The sequence below is a fragment of the Lontra canadensis genome, unplaced genomic scaffold (genome assembly GCF_010015895.1).
Source record: "Lontra canadensis isolate GAN:19392208 unplaced genomic scaffold, GSC_riverotter_1.0 scaffold18, whole genome shotgun sequence".
Taxonomy (NCBI): domain Eukaryota; kingdom Metazoa; phylum Chordata; class Mammalia; order Carnivora; family Mustelidae; genus Lontra; species Lontra canadensis.
The window spans coordinates 15,551,649-15,573,433 of NW_022631012.1; positions in this window are offsets into that span (position 1 = coordinate 15,551,649).

The following is a 21,785-nucleotide window of genomic DNA, read 5'->3' on the forward strand; positions in this document are numbered from 1 at the left end:
TTATTTTCCCTCATGCCACAGGAATGAGCTGACGGCCACAATTTCCATTGCAAAGAAGATAAGAACAAAGTACAAAACAGCAAGTAATTTATAATAAGAGCTAGTTAGGTCTTTAAATGGCAGAAACCTTAATGTATAATCTTTTTCCAAAACATAGAGCAAAGCTGCAGCACAAACTCTGCAAAGAAGAAGGATTAATTTATCCCCAAGGATGGCTCTGTAGGTAACAGCTGGTCAAGAGCAGTAGCTGGAGGGACTAGACATACTCACAGGGTCTAGAATGTAGCATATTGATTTAATACAGGATGGGCCATACTACCACCCATAATACGGGCATCAAGACGTAATGTTTTACATTTTCAAGACCTCACAACATGCCATAGACAATAGCTTTTGATCTTTAAGTACGTTTACTCTGCCTCCACAAGGTCAGGCCTGATGACCAACCATCTCCAGTATTTCACTCATCTTTTATGCAGCCACCCTGTCCTCGATTTTCTTCACTTCAACCTATCTCCATAAGTACTGCCATAACCACTTTCCTAAAATGTTTTTGTTTTGTTTTGGATTTTTTTTTTTTTAGGACTCTGTTCAAAATTTGTCAATGGGTGCTCACTTCCCACTCAACACTTCAGTCTGGAATTCAACAGGTTCCCACCCCATCTTTCTAGGACTATTGCACTTTGTTCCCCCATAGTTTGACGAGATGGTTCCCCATCCCCTTGGTTTAACTCAAAGATCCGCCGGCACCAAGTAGCCCTTGTTCCTCCCAGCCAGCTTCACGCTCTTTCCCTCTGAACTCATCCCAGCTCTTCGTCTTTATCAGCATGCTCTTGGTCTCCCCAAGACATGACCTCCAAACAACGGACATGGTCTTGTTAAGTTGCTGTCCGGAATGCCACTGGAATGCTTCCGAGCACATTACAGGGCTCAGGAAACAGCTATGAAGGGACAAAGGAAGAAGGGAAGGAGGGAGGGAGGGAAGAACAGAGTGAGAAGTATGCCTATGTGTCATTGGTTACTTACCTTATTTTCCCTCCTGACCTAATCATATTAAAGACAAGACTGATGTCTTCTCATCAGAGCTCCTGCAGATCCTACATAGTGACTTATGTATGAAAACCCTACTTTTAATTCTCATATGATCAAGTATTATAACCTTCCAATCCTTTTGAAAAGGTGGGGGAGGTGGGGGGTGGAATTTGCTTCAAAGAGCAGATTCCATTTAATAGCCTATCTTTCTAAGCAATGTGCAAGCAAGCCCTGGTCTGTAAGCCCGCTGCTGGGAGGAGGGCCCCACGGTCATTGCGACAGTGATTTCATTAATGGGCCGATAGAGCCTCAGTCATGTCCTCACTCAGAAGGGACACAAAGGCCAGCAATGCTCTCATCCTACAGTGCTGCTCTCAGTGAAATGCAGCCCTCTGTCCACTAGGTCATCTGTCTTAGGTTTGCTTAATCCAAGGACAACCCACCTGTTACTCCTTGTGAGTAAAAGAAAGGATTTCTTTTACTTTTTTTTTTTTTTAAGATTTTATTTATTTATTAGTCAGAGAGAGAGAGAGAGCGAGCGAGCACAGGCAGACAGAGTGGCAGGCAGAGGCAGAGGGCAAAGCAGGCTCCCTGCCAAGCAAGGAGCCCGATGTGGGTCTCGATCCCAGGTCACCGGGATCATGACCTGAGCCGAAGGCAGCCGCCCAACCAACTGAGCCACCCAGGCATCCTAAAAGTAAGGTTTTCAATCACCAATAGTCCCGATCTTTTTTTAGGACCACTGGGCCTTTCTGCTATAATCATACATCCGAAAAGACCAAGTATACTGTATTTTGTCACTTTAACTCCACTTTAAATAAAAATTATTGCACCTTTGTTAAAGGACTACTTAACTTCTATTTTGATACTTGGGAACACTTTTTTTTTTTTTTTAAGATTTTATTTATTTATTTGACAGATCACAAGCAGGCAGAGAGGCAGGCAGAGAAAGTGGGAAGCAGGCTCCCCACGGAGCAGAGAGCCCAACCTGGGGCTCGATCCCAGGACCCTGGGATCATGACCTGAGCCGAAGGCAGAGGCTTTAACCCACTGAGCCACCCAGGTGCCCCTTGGGAGCACTTCTTAAAGGGAAAAATTACATTTTCAAACCTATCCCCCCACTGTTCATCCTCAGCATCATCATTAGGGATTTGCAACCATGTAAACGCCTTTTCATTAACAGAAGCTAAGAAAACAGTTAAGGAAATCATTGTTTAACTGTTTGATAATTAATACCATGTTTCATAGCAATTCAATTTTATTCAAATTTAATAATAAGTATTTTATGTCCGTACAATTTTATTATCTTTATCATTCTTTTAAAAAAAAGTACAAGCCCACGTGTAATTTGGCCACAAGTGATTTCAGATATTGTGTCTTTTTTTTTTTAAACCAGCTCTATTATTACAACAGAGGCTCCACATAGGATATCAGCATTATAGAGAAAGAAGTGTTTCTTCAAGATCTGACTGCCTCAGTGGTCTGTACGGTGCATTCATCCACACAGCCTGATGAGGAAACAATAAACTATGGTTCCTCAGAAGAACAAGATAGGACTCAGGGAGAGAGCCCTATCTCTCTACACAGACACAGATTCTCCCTACACAGACATCTGAGAGAATTCTGGCAAAAACCAACATGGAGAGTTATGCAACTATCAAATAGCCCCTATTTTTTCACAATTGTAAGTAAAATATTGCTTTTCTCTAGCTAAGAAAACAGGCACTAAATTTGCAGTTTTGCTTCTTAAAAACACCTTCAACTCTTTTGTAGTTAGGTCTTGTTTTGCACACAGCAGGAGGAAAACAATTGCGTGTACAAATTCTCTGAAATTCTAACCTGTAAATGATCAGAGTTATGGTAATAGGCGAACTTTGCATGTTTGTGGGTTTTTAGCATGGATCTTTCTTCACAAGAAAGATTCTTCCTCCCCAAAAATAGCCTTCTGTTGCCATTTCATATTAATTTTATGAAACATAAAAAATACATTTCATGGGTCTCCTGAGAGCTTCTAGGTAAACAATGAAAACCAAAATAAAACCTTGGTAAAAATCACCAAATAAAAACTTACAACTGCTTAAAAGTTACATACATACATACTTCATGTGCATTTTTTTAGAAAATAATAAATGGCTTTTAATAGGTGAATTTTATGACAACCACCTACTAATTGACATCTGGCCCTTTGGGGAACATAATTTATATTAACCTGAGCTCCTCAAACACTCCTTACTTGTGAGTTGAAGGCCACATAGGATTCAGTAATTCTCAGTGTGTGCAAATTAAAATTATCTAATACTAATATTGATCTATCTTTGAGCTTTCAGTATAAAGATATGAAGAAACTCAAAGAGACTGAGTCAACATGAAGGCTGAAAGGCATGTGGTAGAGGGCTTCAAATGAGTATTTGGAAGCCAGATTTTTGGAGTTGGAATGCTGGCTCTCCTACATTTTTACCAATTGAACTTCTCTGGACCTTAGTTTTCTTACCCCAGAAGGGGCACAATAGTAGTGCTTACTGAGCTACTATGAGAGTTACATGAATTAGCATTTGTAAGGCTCGAGCAGTACCTAGCACATAATAAAGACTAGATCAACTTATATTTGAAAGCAATATTTGTACTATGGATTCCATGTGGTTCCAACTAAATGACATGCTAGGAAAGACAAAACTATAGAGACAATAAGCACATCAGCAGTTGCCATGGCCAAAGGGAGAGGAGAGGAGTTAGAGCACAGAGGATGTTAAAGGCAGTGAAAATACTCCGTAGGATATATCTGATGGACATAGGTTATTACACATTTGTCCAAACCTACAAAATGTATAGCACAGACACTGAAAGCCTAAGGTAACCTGGGGACTCTGGGTGATTATAATGCATCAACATAGGTTCATTCTTGGTTAAAATAAAACAAAACAAAAATACCATGCTGGTGAGTGATGTTGATAGTGGAGGAGGCTGTACTATATGGAGGTGGAGAGTTTATAAAGAATCTCTGCATCTTCCTCTCAATTTTATTGCAAATCTAAAAAAAAATGCTCTTAAAAATTGTGTTTTTAGAGGTGCCTGGGTGGCTCAGTCGTTAAGCATCTGCCTTTGGCTTAGGTCAGGATCCATGTCTAGTCCCACATCAGCCTCCTTGCATAGCAGAGAGCCTGCTTCTCCCTCTGCCTCCTGCTCCCCTGGCTTGTGTGCTCTCTGACAATTAAAATCTTAAAAAAAAAATACTGTCTTTTTAAAATAAAGTTAAATAACTATGAACAACAAAATAAAGTGTGAGCAACTATAAGGAAAAAAAGAGTTACATCTGACAAGATAGCACTTCAATAAATGGCACATGAAAGAAACATATGTAGGTAGAAGAAACAAACAATCCAATTAAAATATGGGCAGAGGACCTGAACAGACATTTTTCTGAAGAAGACACACAGATGGCCAACAGACACATAAAAAGATGCTCAAGATCACTCATCATCAGGAAAATGCAAAACAAAACCATAATGAGGTATCACCTCACACTAGTCAGAAAGGCTAGTATCACAAGACAAGATATAACAAGTGTTGGTGAGGTGGTGGAGAAAAGGAAATACTCATACCCTGTTGGTGGGAAGATAAATTGGTGCAACCACTGTGGAAAACAGGATGAAAGTTCCTCAAAAAAATAAAAATGAAATATTATATGATCCTTTAATTCCATTACTGGGTATTTTCCCAAGGAAAAACACTAATTCAAAAAGCTACCTGCACCCCCTATGTTTTTTGCAGCATTTATGGTACCAAGATGTGGAGGCAACCCAAGTGTCAATCAATAGATGAGTGGATAAAGAAGATATGATGTGATGTGATTTTTATATATAGGTATATTTTATATATATACATACATTTTATATATATATATAGAGAGAGAGAGAGAGAGAATATTACTCAACCATAAAATAATGAGATCTTGCCATTTGCAACATGGATGTATCTAAAGGATACAGAGTATCCTTTAGTAAGTCAGAGAAATAAAATTCCAGAGTATATCATTTATATCTGAAATCTAAAAAAAAATGAAACAAAGGCACAAACAGACTCTTAAATACAGAGAAATGTTGGCTTCCAGAGAGGAGGTGTGTGGGTAAAATAGATAAAGGGCATTAAGAGGTACAAATGTCCAGTTATAGAATAAATAACAGAGAAGAAAAGCACAGCATTGGGAATATAGTCAATAAAATATATATATATATATGTATGGAGAAGAGTAACAATTTCCTCATATTTCTTCTTAAATTTATCTTTTCTGTTACAGCTTTATTTTCCTCCCAAGCCTCCACCCTGTTAGATGGAGGTAAGACGAGACTGTGGTAGTGAAGATACAAAACTTGCCCATTCACAGTGTCTCCAACTTTTCCAATTTGAGTTACCTCCTACAGATGATAATCTGGGATGAGTAAACATTTGTAGGTTTTCTTCCATCTCCTGCTGCTCCCATATCAAGAGCGAGCTGTCATGTGATCTTATAGCAGTGGCCAAGGAAGAGGCTACTACCCACTGAAGTGTTTCTTCCCCTCTTTTGTCTATGCTGGAGGTCTTGTCATCCCTGAATCCTTAGTGATATACCAGTTCTCCTTGGCCTTTCAGCATATAAAGGCATCCATTACTGCTAACTGCTGATCCTGCCCTTGACTAACCTCACCAGGGCATCACACAAATACATTTCAATCCCCTACAGACCACACACAGGCTGAGAAGCCTGAACGCCCTCGTTCCAGCTCCTCCCTCTGTGAGAATTGTCCTATTTGTCAAAGCCACATTGCACATGGCACGGAGAACAGTGCTTGAGAAACTGAACCTCTGGTACTCTTCAGTTTCCCCATGTCTTTCTAAAAGTTTCTACAGCTCTCTGCCCTCACGCAAGATTTAGCTTCCAAACAGAGACAATGAGGGTTTTATTGAAGGATTTTCTCACCCTACCTAACCTTCCTTCTCCTCTTCCCACATTCCTCTAAGGAGGAAAGGGAATGCATTTTTCCCCTTCCACATGGTAGGGACTCTCTTGTGCCATATCCTCAGGTCTAGCTACCCTTGGTTTCCAATAACCTTGAGGCCCAGATTCACCAGCTCAGCTCTTGTTAGGTAAGCAGCAGAACACAACTAGAAAGCAGAAATTTCCAAGTTCAAAAACTATATTGGTTTACTACTCTAAAAGAAAATATCCCATTACCTGTGAATTAACTTTTCTAAATGGAGAGGCCAAAACACCTGGAGAAACAGACACGAATTTTTTATTCCTTCATCTCAGGTCTTCACAACTACATAGTATTTCACAACTTTTCAGACAACATTCATATATAGCATCTCCTTTTAATGTGATAGCAATGTTGTGATTAGGCAGAGTGGGGATTAATATTCTTTTTTTATGAACCAAGAACCAAAGATCAGAGAAGTTCAGATCAAAAGGTAAATAAATCGACAGACAGGGCCAAACTACAGGACTTGTGCATCACACTTTAGTTCCCTTCAGTATTCCCGCATTCCAGCTGTTGCATCCAAAATTCCCTCCCTGCTGCCCTCTACACCAGATTTGCGTAGGACAGCAAATAGCCCGTGGAGAAGAGGAAATCTTAAGTGATATCCTTAACACTTTGTCATCAGCAATCTAAGAAGTCTACTTTTCATTGCTCAAGTTTCTAAAATAAAAAAAACCATTAAAGCAACAACTCAAAACAAGTTTATGTCCTGTATGCCCACTTTGATACCTCTTAAATGTATAAAATTAATAATTTCTTTATTTAAAAGCCTAATTTTTAAAGCCGTTCTTTTAAAGTTATATTTATAACTTGTATCTTAAAATCGCTGCTCAATAAAATGATTATGAAGTAAAAAAGAAGAAAGCATCCCCAATTCATTGCCAAATCTATGTTCCAATATAGAACCTTAACGTTAACTCTTTCAGTGATCAGAGCACTTCTGCCCAGACTTTCTCCTCTCAGCCCTTCGATCCATGTACTCACTTCATTCCACATTCATCCAGCTAGACTGTAAACTCCTTGAGGCCAAGGCCAGTGTCTCACTCATCCTTGCCATCTCCCACTCCCTCACCATCCATACCCTAACTCGCTGCACATCATTTCCCACAGAACAGACTTCAGTGAATGTATGTTATCAAAAGACACTCTTCATGGGATATCTGGAAAAAGTTTAACATTGTTTCTAATTCCAGAAAAACATATCTTCTTAAACTCTGAACCTCCTATTCTCCATTGAAAGTATTATTTTTCAAAGGTCTTTTAAAAGATATGGATAAAAAGGAACCCTCGTGCACTGTTGGTGGGAATGCAAATTGGAATAGCTATCGTGGAAAACAATGTAGAGGTTCCTTGAAATATTAAAAATAGAATTACCATATTATCCAGTAAATTTGCTTCTGGGTATTTACCAAAGCAAACAAAAATACTAATTCAAAAAGATATATCCACCCCTATTTCATTGCAGCATTACTTACAATAGCCAAGGTATGTAAGAAACCCAAGCATCCATCCACAGAAGAATGGGTAAAAAATATGTGGTATATGCATGTGTATGTATATGTATGTATATGTGTATACAAACACACACACCCACACATACACACACACACACACTGGAATATTACTCAACCATAAGAAAGAATGAGATCTTACCATTTGCAAAAACATGGATGAACCTAGAAGATATAATGCCAAGTGAATTAAGCCAATCAGAGGAAGAAAACTACCATATGATTTCACCCATATGTGGAATTTAAGAAACAAACCAAATGGACAAAGGAAAAAAGAGACCAGGCACCTGGGTGGCTCAGTCATTAAGTGTCTGCCTTTGGCTCAGGTCATGATCCTGGGGTCCTGGGATCAAGCCCGTGTTGGGCTCCCTGTTCAGTGAGGTGTCTGCTTCTCCCTCTCTCTCTGCCTACCTCTCTGCCTACTTGTGATCTCTGTCTGTCAAATAAATAAATAAAATATTTTTTAAAAAAGAAAAAGAAAAAAAGAGACAAATGAACAACAACAAAAAAAGGACTCTTAAATACAGAGACCAAACTGGTGGTTTCCAGAGGGGAAGTAGGTGGGGGTGGGGGAATGAGTGAAATAAATGAAGGGGTTCAAGACTGCACTTATCTTGATGAACACTGAGTAATGTATAGAATCACTGAATCATATAGTACACCTAAAACTAATATAAGTCTTTGTTAATTACACTTAAATTTAAAGAGAAAAGTTGTTTTTAAAAACAATGTAGTTTGGGGCACCTGGGTGGCTCAGTGGGTTAAGCCTCTGTCTTCAGCTCGAGTCATGATTTCAGGGTCCTGGGATCAAACTCTGCATCAGGCTCTCTGCTGCTTCCTCCTCTCTCTCTGCTTGCTTGTGATCTCTGTCTGTCAAATAAATAAATAAAATATTTTTTAAAATGTAGTTCATTTCCTATCTCATGAATGGATGGTAACCTCATAGTCAAAAACTGACCATTGTTCTTCCCTCATATACCTATATTAGAGAAAATGGACAAGGTTGTGAATGTCTGCTGGGAGTAGGAGGAGAAAAAGGTGATAAATCCACAACTTCTGTAGTGGGAAACCAAAAATAGAAGAATAACAATAATAAACATGTTATTCAGAGATGTGAAGGCAAATTCTAAAATAATTACAGAAAAGAGTGCAAGGGTTGGCTTTGGAAGGGGAAAATTCAGGAAAGGAGGGGTCAAGGAACTGCTATTTTTCATAAATAAAACCCTTGTAATTTTGATTCCTTAAACTATGTCTCAAGTATAACTTTCATTAAAAACAACTAAAAATAAAGATGTTTAAATGGAAATGTAAAAATTTAAAATTAAAAATATATATATGAAAGGGGAGCATGGCAGCAGAATCGGAGGACCCCAGCTCACCTTTTCCCATGAATACAACTTGATAACTATCAAATCAAACCCAAATTCCCCAAAAATCAACCTAAGGACTGGCAGAACAAACTCCACAACTAAAGGTAGATATTAGGCCACATCAAAGAAGGTAGGAAGCGTGGAGACACAATTTGAGAGAGAAATAGAACATAGCTGCTGTAGTGAGGAAAGTGCTGCTGTCACAGAGAAGGGCAAGAGACAGACTAACACGCAAGGGAGGTCACAGGGAAAATGATTCCCCATAGCAACTGGCTAGGAAAGCAAGAGGGTGCCGAATTTGTGAGTTCTAGCAACCTGCAAGCCTTAAATCTTAGAGTTCTAAAGGCCAATGGGTTTAGCTTGGGGAGATCCCAAAGTGACTGATGTGCTCTTGGCGGAGAAGACAGGGAGAACAGCCTAGAGAACACAGCATGGAACCAGTCACTTAAAAAGCCCCTGGGGCAACTGTGGAGAGGTTATTTGCTCATCTCAGAGTGCACCCCAGAGAGATAGCATTCACGGAAAGACCCCTCTGTGAACAAAGGAACTGACAGATGCCATTTCTCTCCCCTACTCCTCAACATAAATAGGAACCAGCACAGCACCTAAACTAGCTACCTAACTTGCTTACACCAAGCCCCACCCTACTGTACTCTGCTGGAAATACCCTTCCCAATCATGCTTGCCTCCGACCTAGCACAACACACCCACCCATTCCAGATGTCCAAACCCCTGCCCACACCTCCTCTCCTGATGCAGGAGTTATAGAGAGCCTCAGTTTTGGAGGTGGTGATGGCAAGTCTCATTTCACACACAGACCAGAGCACACCTAGTTAAAATGCACCACATTCAGGCCAGGGACGAAATACTGCCCACAAAAGGCAGAGAGGTTCTGCAGGTGACTGGCTGAAAGAATAAAGCAGCCAGGACAAAAGAGCAGAGCCCATGCAGCATACATTGGAGACACCCTGGAGGCACCAGGCTCTGCAGAATAGGGAACACTGCATGGCAGGTAACCACAGGACCTTTTCCTCTTAAGGCCATAACTCTCAAGAACAGAACATGTAGCTGACTTTCCTAACACAGAGAAACACACATAGAGACTTAGACCTGAGCCAAAATCAAGAGTTGGGTGTTTAACCGACTGAGCCACCCAGGCACCCCCATGCAGTAGTTTATATAGACCCAATGTTCATTATATCACAACTACGATGGATTTACTCCTACTAGGCGTGACCTCCCTGTAAGCGAAAGATGGTCTAGTACTTTCCTACTGCTGGCTATTGATAAATGATTATCTTAAGGTCACTGAGGATCTTGGATCAAAGAAGGCAGTTTAATAAAACTATTATGAAAACATTTACTCCTGCGAGATCACTGTCAAGTTTAAATAATATACCTGTTGACTGTTTCTTATTGGTCGTGCTGATTTCAAACTAGTCTTAGAGGCATTTCATTTGTGTATACAAAATATTCAATGATAATTGATAGTTTAGCCTGATTTACATGGTCTCTATTGAAATACTTCTATTAAACTTAATGTAATGTTCGTGCACTGATGATTACTTTTCTGGCAGTTTGCTAGTTTTTGCTCAGTATCATTTTTTTGCTCTGAAAATCTCCAGGCAACCCTTCAAGATTTTCACGCTTAAAAACAAACAAACAAACAAAAACCAGCACCATGGTAGTTACTTTATATATTCTACTTAACAAGACCTGTTTATTCTGACCCCAATTTTCTATTTCAGCTGTAAACAATACTTTTTAAGCAAAGACACTAACACATTACAGGTGCATAAATTATAAAATTTAGTACCCTCTTTAAAAATATAATGAAACATTCATAACCACTAGAATCTATTCAGAAATATTACACATGCCGTCCCCTTTCAGCAAGTGATAATACACATCCCTGAGTTTGGGTAAAAGCTGCTGTGAGCTCTGTAGTTCAAAGACGAAGGTCGTAGTACAGAGCAGCTCCGTTGAACACCTAAGTGGCCATCAGGAAATCTGGAAGCTGTCTGTTCCAAGACTGAGATCCCCCCACCCAACCTCACAAATGAACTGCATTCTCCGCCTGATAATTACTATGTGTTTTATAGTATATGTTTCATTGTATATGTTCCATTTTTACAAAAAAAAATTGGAAATGTTTGGTACCACGTATTGTTCTCATAACCTAAAATAGCTAGGAAGAGCATTGAAAAGAAGCACTATCTATTTTGTGTGAATTACCACAAAAGAATGGACTATGGAAGATTGAAAGTTCACACAAAAATACATGTTCAATGTATTTCCGTTATTCAGGTAACAGATCATGGAAAATTGTGCCAAGAGAAATAGAATTTGCAAAAATGCCATGCGAGTTTGAGGAAAGCTAACTAGAATATTGATCTTGAATATGTCATTTAAGTGAAAGTATTTGAACTCCTTAAAGGAGTAATATCTTCTGAGTGCATAGAAACTCACAAGAAGAAATACAAGGAACTCTCACTAGTACTCATTTATAAATTAGCCATTAATTTGTCAGTACATATATTGGTTGTAATATAGGGCAAATGGGAACACTTTAAGTCACTATTGAGTATCAAAATATTTGTACTATTGCTGTAGACATTTTATTGATAACATGTTAGTTTCAAGAAAAGAAAAATTCCAGTCCCACTTTACAGTACTGGTTTTTATCATAGTAGGTAGAGATTCTGATGCAGTTACTTGTGTAATCTCAACCTGGTCATACACTCTGCTTGTTTAGACAGATTTTGACATAGAGTATGATGGCATACACTCTTGTTGCAAAGGAAATTTGTGTTGTTCTATTTCTTCCTCCTTATGCAGGTGAGGGAGGTACATAAAAAATACTTTCTAAACCTTATTTGATTAGAAACTTTCATTCTAGGTATGTCTTGGTATGTAAATGTTTCAAATTTCAGATTTCTAATGTCACAAAACTGATAGTACTCTAACCAAAACAGTGGTATTTCAATGCATTAACGTATATACTGAAATACCAAAAACTAGTATGGACTCTGAATTAAAAAAAAAAAAAAACTAAACTAAGATTTGATCAAATTCTCCCCTTTTGTGAACATAAACAAAAGCGGTCCCCATGTGTGTCCTTAAGCGCAAAGGCTGCTTTAGTGAATGTATCTATGTGTGATTATACACCTCCATCTAGGAGGATAATACTGGTTACAGTCATTGCCAACATTATAAGCAATGAAACTCTACCTAAAGCTGAAGTATCAAATTCACTGCTGCAGGGGCGCCTGGGTGGCTCAATGGGTTAAAGCCTCTGCCTTTGGCTCAAGTCAAGATCCATATCTCTTGGAAATATTAAAAATCAGAAAGATAATCAGATTCTTACATTTGATCCTACATGAAGAAGTCTCGCCCAGAACCTCCCTGACTCTCAGCCCAACAACCACCATTTACCTAGTACCTTACCTGGCGTCCTCAGATCGAGCCCCGCATCGGGCTCTTGCTTGGTGGGGAGCCTGCTTCCCCCTCTCTCACTGCCTGCCTCTCTGCCTCCTTGTGATCTCTGTCTGTCAAATAAATAAATAAAATCTTTGGGAAAAAAATTCACTGCTGCAATCTGACTGGTAGATGGGTTATTTTTTTTCTTTTTTTTCTGTTTTATTCAGTTGCCAACATTTAAAAATTGTAAGATTTCACATCAAAAGTCCATCTTTTCCATGAAAATCTAAGCTTCTAGTTCTTCTTGAAAACTCCACTTTTACTTGGCAACAAAAAGTTGTCGCCAGGATGTCTTTGAGTAGGAACTTGTGTTCCCCACGTGGCCCCGGCTTGCACCCAGCACAACTGGCTTATTTAGATCAACTATCTGGCCCTGGGGGGGCATTAGAGTTTGCAAATCCTGAACTGTAGGTGTGCTGGATGCGTGACTGCTGGGGGCCTAAGGGATGCAGGAGTCTAAATGTGTGGAGACCTCTGAACCATTATTATTCTGAGTGGTCCTGTCCACAGGATTCTGAGCACAGACCCAAAAAACGTCATGTTGAGGAGGAGGTGTTAGGATCCGTCTACATTGTAACCTCTTGCTTCTTCCTGGTGTTTAATGCAGTGGAGAAAATTAAGCCTCTCTTCATGGCTTTGGGGCCAAAAGAGCAGGCATCTAGAAGCCTACCCATCCCTCCACGCAGGAAAAAATTTGGCTTATTGTTATCACTTTTGTAAGGTCTGATTCCTATTCCACTCTTCTTTCTGAAAACTAATTTCCACATAGGTTGCTCTCAAAGGTTTCAAACACAGCAAAATAGAAACACAGAAGGAAAGAATTTAAACCCAAGTAGTTTACTATAGAAATGACCTTATGCCTTAGTCCACTCAAGCTGCTGTAACAAAAATATCATATACTTGATGTCTTATAAGCAATCAACGTTTATTTCTCATCACTCTTGAGACTGGAAAGTCCAAGATCATGGCACAGGCAAAGGTCTGGTGAAGGCCCACTTCTTGGTTCATGGGTCTCACCTTTGTCCTGAGTCTTCACATTGTGGAAGGGATGAGCTAGCTTTCTGGAGTCCCATTTATTAGGACTCTAATACCAATTATAAGGCTTCTGACCTCCTGAACTAATCAACCCCCATGGGCCACCACCTCTTAATATCATCACCTTTGGGGTTAAGATGCCAATATATGATTTAGGGGGCACAGAAACATTCAGAACATAGCATCAAAATTTCTTTACTTTTATTATCTAGGTCACTAGCTCCCATCAACTTAATATCATTTTATAAACTATCTCTTGGAAATATTAAAAATCAGAAAGATAATCAGATTCTTACATTTGATCCTACATGAAGAAGTCTGGCCCGGAACCTCCCTGACTCTCAGCCCAACGACCACCATTTACCCAGGACCTTACCTGGCGTAGCATCGCCAGAGTTCAGAAAACTTAATTCATAAGGTAAGGTGTGATTCAATGTGAGAATGAGTCAAATTATCCCTCATGGTCTGAGGTGCCCAGGATAGGCAACACAAATAGTCAAAGTCTTGGTCAGGGAATGCAATAAGAAACAATGGCCTCTTTTACCAGATCCCCTACCTGGGACACAAACCAACTACTCAACATCCCTGGCTTTTGACCATAATGATCATGTGAGGAGGAAACAGACTGAACCCCACATTCCATCAACAAGGCTGAAAAGCAGAATGATTAGCATCAAGCTAATACTATTTTCTGCTCCCTTAAGAGTCTGGTGTAATAGCAACTCTGCCCCACTTTGGGTATCACATCAATTTCCACATTTTGATATTTAGATATTTTCTAATTCATAAACTATAGCTGCTGGTGAGAAAAATATAGCTACTAAGGTAATTTTTTTTAAGATACAGAATAGATATTAGGAAGAATACATAGTTTACTGTCAGAATGAATCAGAAATATAATTATGTTATCCCAATTAAAGCATGAATGGAAGTAAAAACTGGGGGGGGGGATGAAATGTGTCTGAATTTTATTGAATACAGATATTGCAAAGTTGTTTTTAGAAATTTGATATATCAGTTTTAATCCCCTCAATGCTGGAAAAAGAGAACATTTTGAATAATGCTTTGCCCTAGTTTAGACTAGGTGAATTGAGTGTTTCTTTGATGTGACTGATCCCAAATCTTTTAAATATAACTGATCAATAATCTGCCTTACTATGATTTATACCTGGTTCCTGTGTCCTATCAAGAAGTTATTAAAATTAAAATAATTATCACAAATAACAAGTAAAATATTGTGTTCTGATGGAGTCCATGTTCTAAAACAGCAATAATGATTTCTCATTTTATATGAGATTTGGTGAAAAACTAAAGGAATCATATAGGCTTAAAGATATACCTATGATGACTTTTTATTAATTTGTTTACAAGGAAATGCTCTTAAAATTAAGAAATGAAAATTCACTTAAATACCAAACTTAAATAGATACTTTTTTAGAAGTTTGTACATGTTAAAGGCTTATTTAACTTTAAAAAGACAATTTGTATAACCCTAAAAAAAAATCAGCTCATTTTGCTTTTACTTCTCTCAGAGGAAGCAAACAATGCAAGCTCCAGACTTTTAAAATTCCTTTTAAAGTCTTACACTAAAGCCAGAAATAACACTGACGCAAAGAGAAACTCAAATAAAAGCATTCTAATATAAGAAAGCCATAGTGAATTTATAGAATTTGCTTTATATGTAACCAAATTTACTGCTAAACACATGCAGAGAAATTTTTTCGAATTCAAAAATTTTTTGCAGGTGTGACTGTATGTCTGCAATTTCTTGGTTTTAAAAAACCTGTATTTGAAATGAGTTATTCTTCTAATTAGCAAATTATCCTCATGACAGGTGTACCTCATTCCATGATTGAACAGCTATGTAACTACTTAGCAGTAAGAACCAATCTGTAATTGAAATCCTTCCACTGAAGTATTAAAAATTCTGCGTGCTTCTAGTCAAGGCATGCAAAACAAAGATCATTCGTCCATAAACAGGGTGGACTTAACATCCATAAACACTTCTAAGAGTCATGGACTCTTACTGCTACTTATGGGGAAATTGAAGCGTATGGTCTTGTCCAAAATGGCCATCTGACGTCAATCAATCAAACAGGAATTCTATTATCCCCAGATAAAGCTTGACTGGAAGTCAAGTCAGGAGAACAGCAGAACAAGAGTTCAAGTATCCAGACTCCAACCAAAATGCTTTTTTTTGATCAATTCTCCTTTCTTATTCTTTTTCAAGGGAAGAATGTAGGAGTGTAGCAGTGGACATAGAGAGAGGGAGAGGCAAGTGAGAAAAGTGGTATTTTACATGATTTAAATGTGAGCTTCTGGCTCATTTAAATCCCAAACTGACTTCCCTATATATTAATGCTCTTAGGCCAAAGTTTTTCAATCCAAATATTAAAGTTATACTCTAAAGAAAAAAAAAGATTATAAATAAAAATGCAGTAATAACCCTGACAAGTAAATTTCAGTCTTAAGAACTCTAAAGCTATGTATAACTAATGTGCCTTCCCCAAGTAATTTCCCACATATGTAAACATGCACATCTAAATCCGAAGAACTGGGCGGCTGTAAAATAAGGCTGGATCTTTCTTACTGTTTGTTTGCAAGTTTTTCTGTCTCCATCTTTGAACACTATCCCCCATGGACACAGCACAATTGAAGGAGGCATCAGAACAACAGCTGGGTGAGATCATTCTAGAACAGAAGGACCATGTGCTATTTGGGGTAGAGTTGGGGGAAAAAACAGTTGCAGTCATTCTCCAGATAATATCTGGAGATATTCAGCAGTATTCTCCAGATAAACCCTGAATTAGTGTGCTTCTGATTAAAGCAGTTTTTTTTTCTTTTTTTCTTTTTGGATCTCTTACTCTTTTAAAACATTTTCAAAGATTAGGAGCACATAAGGTCTGCTAGAGACAGGAACACCTTGGATTAATACAGCTCCTTTCCATTCTAGTAGGACTTCAACATTCATTGACCGAGAAGACGATTTGTTAAGCCACTATTTCAAAACCGTAAGATGTGACAGGTAGATCTTCAAGAGTAATGCTTTAAAAAAATAAAAGAATTATTGAAATCAATCTCTTACTAACAAAAACAAAAATATCTACCACCCAGTGTGGTAAAATAAGGGAACTCTGAAGGACTTGCTGTGCCCAACATTCGTTCCCTCTGTACCATATTTGTCCTCTCCCCTTTGCCCCCTCCCCCATTCTCGTTTTTCTCTCATTTTCCCCATACCCCACTGACATTACCCCCGTCAAGTGAGTGATTAGATAAGAGAAAAATTCAGATTGCTTCTCTGAAACATGAATACAACCTATTGGTGGGTTGTAGTCAGTCAATAATTGATCAACACAGGGGTACATAAACCAAAATGGCTTGAGAAAACTAACCCAATTTGTGACTGACTAGCATAGTCGATTCAACCAGAATGATCTAAATGTTTCAGTCTAAGTGTTTCACATTGTCCCCCCCGGACTTGTGAAGGAGTAAAGTAAAGTGAAGTAAATTATACTTTACTATAAATGTATTGTGCTACAAAGATTTTTGTTTACGTTATGAAAAATTTGTCATGGAAAAATACTAAAACACTCCTTTCCAGATGCCTGCAGGTAATAAAATGATATTATACAGATTTTCCTTTAATGCCTACCATCTATTATTATTCAGGTATTACCAATCAATTATATTTCTCATTTCTACCTTTGGCAGACACTGCTGCTTGCCTACCTGATAGCAACTTCCTTCTTTTTTTTGTTAAATGTGTCTCCATTTTTTTTAGGTATCACACAGCCTTAGCCATCCTGGAAGGGGTGGAATGCTGATTACGTTTAAGTGCCACACGGTAATTCCATTCTCCTGGCCATGGGCAACAGAGGCATGGCAACATGACCCACCCACAGACCAATGGTCAAATGGGAATCTCTGATTTATGACGGCACGGAATGTTTTCTCCTCCCTTACACTGAGACACATGACAGAAACCTTGTCATGTGTTTGGCAACATTGAGACACGAGAAGGAAGTCCCTGAATTAACCAGTCATGGATGTGCCATCCACTTCTCATTCTGTATGATAATAAAATGCCCTTTATGTTTTAGTCACATTTTAGGATGAGTTTGCCACTTGCAGCCAAAATCATCCTAGCTAATATGCTGCTGTTTAGAACAAGGAAAAAAAAAAAAAAAGGAGTTGTGGGTTCTTCCTTGTCTTATGTAGGAATTGGCAGGAGCTAAATAATTTAATAAGGGATACAGAGTCCATGTGAGAATGTATGTTAATGCTTTCACAAACAGAGGATAGCCATTTAAGAATTGAGCCACATCTTATCTGACCTAATTGAGACACTTTCAAAAGTCTGGAAATAAAGCTGTGTTTAGTCCATATTTCTTTGTTTTTGTTTTGTTTTGTTTTGTTTTCCAAATGTCCAGTCTATTTCACATGTCACTTTCAGAATCCCTTTTCTATCAAACACTGTCTGCAAAATAACACAAGGTAAAGGGAATCTTTGTAATTTTCTAATCAGTTGATTCTGTAGGTGAAAATGTTTTCACCAATTTAAACTATAGCTCAGGTTTAAAACGCACAAAAGATTGAACCTTGCTAAGTAGGCCCACCATTTTCTCATCTATTTGGAATAGAACTCACAGGTGTGCTTTGAAGTTTACAAACCATGCCTCGGTACTTTGAAAATAACTTCTGGAAAATTTAAAAAGGAGAGAGTGTGAATCAGCCCATGCTCAGGAAGGTGGACCATGATCATCATATTTGCTATTATGACATATTAGATTATTTTCTTTCAGTGCTCGAAAGGCACACACTTTCCAAAAGAGAAATACAGTTCTTTATATTTGGTTCACATAATCCAGACCTGCAGTGTCAGTGCCTGAAACAAATTACTGTTTATATTAGAAACTTAGTTTAATAAATTAGGTCTGGTCTATGGACTGTCAAAGTCCTTATAGTCTGCAAATCATATATAACAGATGCCTTTTCCATGACTCTTAACTAGAAGTGGCCAACGTGATTGCTTCCTCCTTGCCGTTACTACATTTTGTAGGTTTAGTTATCTACTGCCCACAGAGAATTAAAAACAATTTAAAAGGGCATCTGGAATAAAGCACTCCAAGGGAAAAAAAAATCTTTCCATATGCAATAACTTTCTGTTTAGGTCTGAGAATTATTCAATAATTGGCACTTGTTTAAATAGACCATTCATGATAGGTTTGGTTTTCCAATTTCAGATTGAGTTACAGGACTCCATTTTTTTTTTCCCAAACTCACTTTTGCAAGTCCTAATTTCTAGCATATTTGTGGCACCACTGTGATTAACAGAGGAGCTGATTTGTGTATGATACAAACACATTTTTCAAAAGTGTGGTAAATAATTCACTAATTTTTCCAGATTGTTTATAAATTATGAATTTTAGCTTACTTGCCCTAGTTTAGAAAATATACCAGTAAAACAGAGGAGCGAAAAGCAGTAACTTTTGTTTACGAATTTATACAATTTAAATTTCATGAGAAACCTGGGTTCCTTCATCTTTCGTGCTACTTTCCACACTAGCATCCCTATAAGGGCAGGACCAAGAAATGTGTGCCTGCCATTGCTAGGATCTCCATATCTTGCATTGTCTGCACTCAACACAGGAACAGTTGTGGCATAAAAAGTTAATAATGACACACATGTAGAAGATTAAATAATAAGGCCATGGCAACTTACATCAACTCAAACCAACACTTACAAATTCAGATCTATGGACATTTTCACCACCACGTTTTCCCTTTTTAAGCTTCACTGTGAACGTTGTAATGTGTTTCCTTTGGGTTGTTTGGTCAACAAACTCTATTCTAGAATTTCTATGCAAAGGATCAAGCAGATTGTATTAGCTCACATCTTGAAGACTAAATGGAGAAGGTACTCATTGACCTTCTGACGTTTATGTCACTCTGTTGACATTTCAGTAAAGAAAATTATTCTTGGTCTGATTTCCTTATAAAACCACCACCACCACCACCACCACCAAAAATACCAAGCAAAATTTTTAAAATCTTACAGATTTAAAGCATGCTTAGTAGATACCGTATTTGTATAGAAAGAAAGGTATTAGCCCGTTCGCACAATGAAACGCAGGTACGCAATCATCAATGCCTTCTTTACCAGCAACACAGTGATTTGCGAATATGTAATCTTATTTTAAATTTCACTCTTGTTCTTCGATCTTTCAAATGATTATAGTTTTCCTGGAGTGAAAATAACTTAAACTTACTAGACTTTTTAATATCTTTACAGCCAAACTGCTACAATTCTCACTTTGCTAATCTGTAATTCTCACAGAAGAACTGGCAGCGTTACCCGGCCTTTAGCAAGGACCCTGAAGTGAAATCACTTAAAACTTCCTCTATTTTAATTTCAAATGATATACTCTGTATATAAACCACACAAATATGCTCTATCAAATACACTGACATGTACCTGCGACGTTAACATTTCTTCCCGATACCCTGGGGCTGTGGACAGTCTTGCATCGTGGAAGACTTGGCTGACTGCAGAACCAGGACAGAACCCAGAAATCCAGAACTCTCTACCGAAGGCCCAGACATTTTACGAAATTTGACTAAGATGCCACAGCTGAGCCGGGGCAGCAACTAGATCTGAACCCACATGTGTTACCTTAGTTTGTTTTTTAATCCTGGTTACCCATCAGATCAGATCACCTGGGAAGTTTTGCAAAGATAACATCTCAGACTTAACTCTACGTTCTTAGTTGGTCTGGGGTGGCAGCTAAGGCTTCAGTATTTTTTCATCTCCTTGGTGATTCCAACATAGTCTAGATTTGGAACCACTGGACCACTGCTCTTTGTACCACAATTTTGTATTTCAAAAAAATCAGAATTATATTTCCAGATTTATCATCATCCTTTCACAGCCTCTTCTCTGAAAGCGGCTGACAAATGTATTTGAATATTCAGAGAATGAAGCTGAAAATTTGAAAAGTAAAGACTTCATTTCATAAGTACCCAACTGTACAGGACCCCTGAGGAACTAGATCGTGGCTAGGCACTCCAGTTTAAATAGACACACTAATCACAAGACAATATGGACATTTGATTTTAGCAAGGAAAGTCAAGGGAGAGAAAACACTTAAGTAAAGGATATACATATATTTAGGAAAACACAAAATCGATTTTTCTCATAGAAATCTAGAACTTTAATAAAATGTAAAATATCAAATCAGAAAATTAAACATCTTCTCCAAATAATAAACTCGCAAAACAGGTAGAAACCATTACCTTTCAGGTATAATAGCCATAGTAACGTTGCCATTTTTTGCCAAATAAATTTATATCTCCCCCATTGTCGCATTTTTTTAATTTAAAATATCCTATGTCAATGGGCATTTTAGGAAACTAGACACTCTCTACTGATGATAATGTTAAGTTGATACAACATTTTCCCCTTGGAGGCTATGATGGCTAATTTTATTTGGCTATGGGATGCCCAGATAAGCAATTAAACATTAACTGTGGGTCTGTGTCTGGAGGGTGTTTCCAGAAGAGAATAACACTTTGGTGAACTGAGTGAAACAGATGACCCTCCCCAATCTGTGTGGACTTCATCCCGTCCACCGAGGGCCTGAATAGAAGAAAAAGACACAGGAAGTTTGTACTCTCTCTTTCTCTGTCTGCCTCTCTCTCACTTTCTCTCTTCCTCACTGCTGAACTGCGACATCAATCTCTTCCAGCTCACGGAGCTCCTGGTTCTCAAGCCTTCAGACTAACTGAAACTAATACCATGGGTAGCTTTCAGATTGGTATTGAGATTGGTATTAGTTTATCCCAATTTACTAAGCACTTAGAGCACTAGCTACACAGCTCCCTGGGGAGAAAAGCATAAAGACTCATGGGAACCACTAAGGGTCCAAGTCAGGTCACAATAGAGGAGAAGGAGAATAAATGATATTGAGTACCTACAATAAATGCAGTCCTGGACTAGGTACTTTTTTAGCCATCACTTAATTTACTCCCCTCTGCAACCCTATGAGATCCATATGATCCAGTTTCCCATTTTACAGGTGAAAACACTCAGGCTCAGAGCAGATAACCAATTTATAGCTAAGACTCCAAACCTATGACTTCAAAATCCATGCGGTTTCCCAGTACCTCATTATCCTCTCCACAGTGACGGAGGACCCTGTGATGCCCAACTTCAACCAATAACTTGGAAATTCCTATATCTTGGAGGCCAAATGGAGATTCTATCAAAATGTAATGAGAGCAACTTATTGTGTTGCCATGTGGGAACAAAAGGCTTCCAAAGGAGCTTCGGGCGCTCATCTTAC